Source organism: Lipotes vexillifer, unplaced genomic scaffold, assembly GCF_000442215.2.
Source record: "Lipotes vexillifer unplaced genomic scaffold, Lipotes_vexillifer_v1.1 scaffold139, whole genome shotgun sequence".
NCBI lineage: Eukaryota > Metazoa > Chordata > Mammalia > Artiodactyla > Lipotidae > Lipotes > Lipotes vexillifer.
The window spans coordinates 1,661,248-1,664,568 of NW_006793370.1; positions in this window are offsets into that span (position 1 = coordinate 1,661,248).

Consider the following 3,321-nt stretch of genomic DNA (forward strand, 5'->3'; position numbering starts at 1 on the left):
GAGCGGAACAATAACTAGTTAGAAAGGGAAAAAAAAAATGTTTTCCGAACAGCATTACTTCCCTTTTTTTGTTCCTCAAAAGTCAATACAAAGTCATCATTTGTTCACTTTCTAGTATCAAGGCATGAGCACAAGTTCCCCTGCCCCATCCCTTTTAACCCAGTGCTGGAAACTACTGGGATGACCCAGCATCACACACACAAAATAATCACCTTTCTTTTCAAACTAGTTCCTTTTTCTTTGAAAATTATATCCTCATCCTTCGCAACAAGGCCCTTCTGACAGGCCCCTAAATGAGGCCTGCGTGAGCTCACACCTGGACTATGGAAGTTATCTCCTAACTGGGCATTTTGCCTCTGTCTTGTCCCCCTCTAATCCACACTGCATGCCACGATCATATTCCTCCTCCTATGATGTTTTTGATAATGTCGTTAACTCAACTTTTAAAAAAATCAACAGAGGGCTTCCCTGGTGGCGCAGTGGTTGAGAGTCCGCCTGCCGATGCAGGGGACACAGGTTCGTGTCCCGGTCCAGGAAGATCCCACATGCCGCAGAGCAGCTGGGCCTGTGAGCCGTGGCCGCTGAGCCTGCGTGTCTGGAGCCCGTGCTCCGCAATGGGAGAGGCCACAGCAGTGAGAGGCCCGCGTACCGCAAAAAAAAAAAAATCAATAGATTCCTATGGCCTCTGGAATAAACATATTCACCTAGCCAACAAAATCCCTGCCCCATGTGACTCTCATCCACTTTTCCAGCAACATTACAATGATTACCTTATATGAACTTCCTGATGCACCAATTTGATTTATTCAGTTTTTGCTGTGTCCTTCAGACGTCCCTCTGAGGATGATCTATCTTTGCCCCTCTTTTCTTCTTAAAATTACTTCCAAGGCTCAACGTTCAACTCAAATTCCATTCAAATCTTTCATGAAAACTTCTCAAACCACCCTAGCAGAAAATGATTTCTTGGTTCTCATATCTTTTCGGGTACTCTCATCATATACAGACATGCCAGATTCTTTTATACCTTTTCACGTGCATATTATCCATTAGATGGTAAGATCCTGGAGGCAAGGATTATTGCTTATGCAGAATAGAAATCCTCCACCCAAAAGTAGTATATAAGTAAAATAATACATTTTAAATTACGTGATATTTTTTGGTATCTCAAGGTCATTTTTCTGAACATCAATTATGATGCTGTCACATAGCACTGTCCACAAGGTCAAGTGAGCTAGATGGTCCCTTAGGAAGCAAAATGAAGAACACTAGGAAGGGCTTCCCTGGTGGTGCAGTGGTTGAGAGTCCGCCTGCCGATACAGGGGACACGGGTTCGGGCCCCGGTCCGGGAAGATCCCACATGCCGCGGAGCGGCTGGGCCCGTGAGCCATGGCCGCTGAGCCTGTGTGTCCGGAGCCTGTGCTCCGCAACGGGAGAGGCCACAACAGTGAGAGGCCCGCGTTCCGCAAAAAAAAAAAAAAAGAACACTAGGAAAAGCATTCCACAAATCAAATAAAATTTTAAAAAAGCAGAAGAAAATCTAGTTAATTTTTCAAAACCTTACAAAAATACCTTTGACAAAAATGGAAATCCATGGCAAAACCAGGAGAGTTTATCAAGGAGAAAATAGAAAAATACAAAGGTTTCTGGGGAGTTAAGTGTGAAAAGAGAAAAAACAAAACAAAACTGTAAGAAGTTTTAAAGGAAATAAATACATCTTAATATAAATAAGAAGAAAAATAATATAAAATATGAAAATACAGATAGGTGGCACTAAGAGAGCTATTTAATGTTTATCTTATCATATAACACTTACTATTATTTACAAAATGGGTGCCCTAAGAATTGGAGCCACGTTGCAGAACAGCTGAATCTATAGATGCCCCTTCTCTGAATGACTGTCTAAAGATTTTTATATTTCTTCAGAAACAGAAGGGAAATTGTCCAATTGCCCTATGAGAATTTTAGATCACATATAAAGAAGAATTCCAGTTTCCTTTCTAACCACTACATTCTATAATTCTTCAATGACAAAGAGAAATGTAAAGGCAGAAGAATTTTTAATAGTGCCTTAGGATGAGTTCTTGAGGGCAGAGTTCTGTCTCATTTATAGCTGAATCCTCAACGCTTATCAATAAGCCTACCATTTTGTACGAGTGCAGGGCTGGGAAAGAAAGAGGAAGTCCCTGGCCCTTAAGGTATCTACAGTTTTACAGAGGAGACAAGACATGTCAACAGATCACAATACAACTGAGTGTGCGCTGCAACGGCTCTGGATTCAAGTCAGCACCAGACACCCGTGTACACGGATGCATCCCCACAGCTGCTGAGATTGTGCTTCAGAAAGTCAGTGAATTCTTCACACAGGAGCAAATGATTGAACTGTGCTGTGCAAAATGAATAAATGACTACACTGGGGTAAAGGAATCTTCCCCAAGCTATAGAAAAAAACACCACATTCTTATGAAAATTTCACTGTGAATGGAAAGAAAATACACTGGTCCCGAGTATTTTCATAAATGATAGATTTTCAGCTAAGCATATAGACATGGTTTACGATGAATCTGACATCCGTCTGCCAAATGTTCTCTTTCAATAAATTTGTCTTGACATATACGGATGATAACCTTGATTTCACCAAGTAACACTGGTTTATACCTTGAAAAACAAATCAACATCATTCTAAAGAACTTCTGGGCTGGAGGAAAACCTCTCTAATTTCCGAGCCCTCCCACTGAGTTCCTTAGTTCATTGTTGTTGGCTGTGATCACCCACCCAACAGTCTTTGATTCATGTCAGAGTCTACAAAGATTCTGCCCTTGAAAAGCCTTCCCTGGTGCTTTTTTCTATTCAATGAAGAAAGCATTTTATCCTAAAAATATGCTGCCCCAAGCACCTAGGCAACACTGTTACATCTATTTTGATAATGGCTCTAAGACACTACTCCCAATAGACCCTATGATCTCCATGGGGCACTTGTTTTCCTTCGATTCACCAAGAGGAAACAAGACAAAAATATTTCCAGTAGCAACTGCCGGCCTCTGGAATGTTAACACTGGACAGTCATTCAGGGGAACGCAGAAGTTATTGTTCACAGCCTAGAATTCTCATTTCAGACACGGAGTTTTCTTGGATAATAGCTCGCTATTTTCTGGGCCACGTTTGTTATAAGGTACCAGGGACTGAATTGGGCAGCCGTGGATGACACGACTGGAATTTTCCCAGTTTTGTCAATAGCTGGGGAAATAAGCTCAGCTTCAGAGGGAACCAGATCCACGTGGAAGCTCTGGGATTTTTAACCAGCCTGACAATCATGATAGAGCA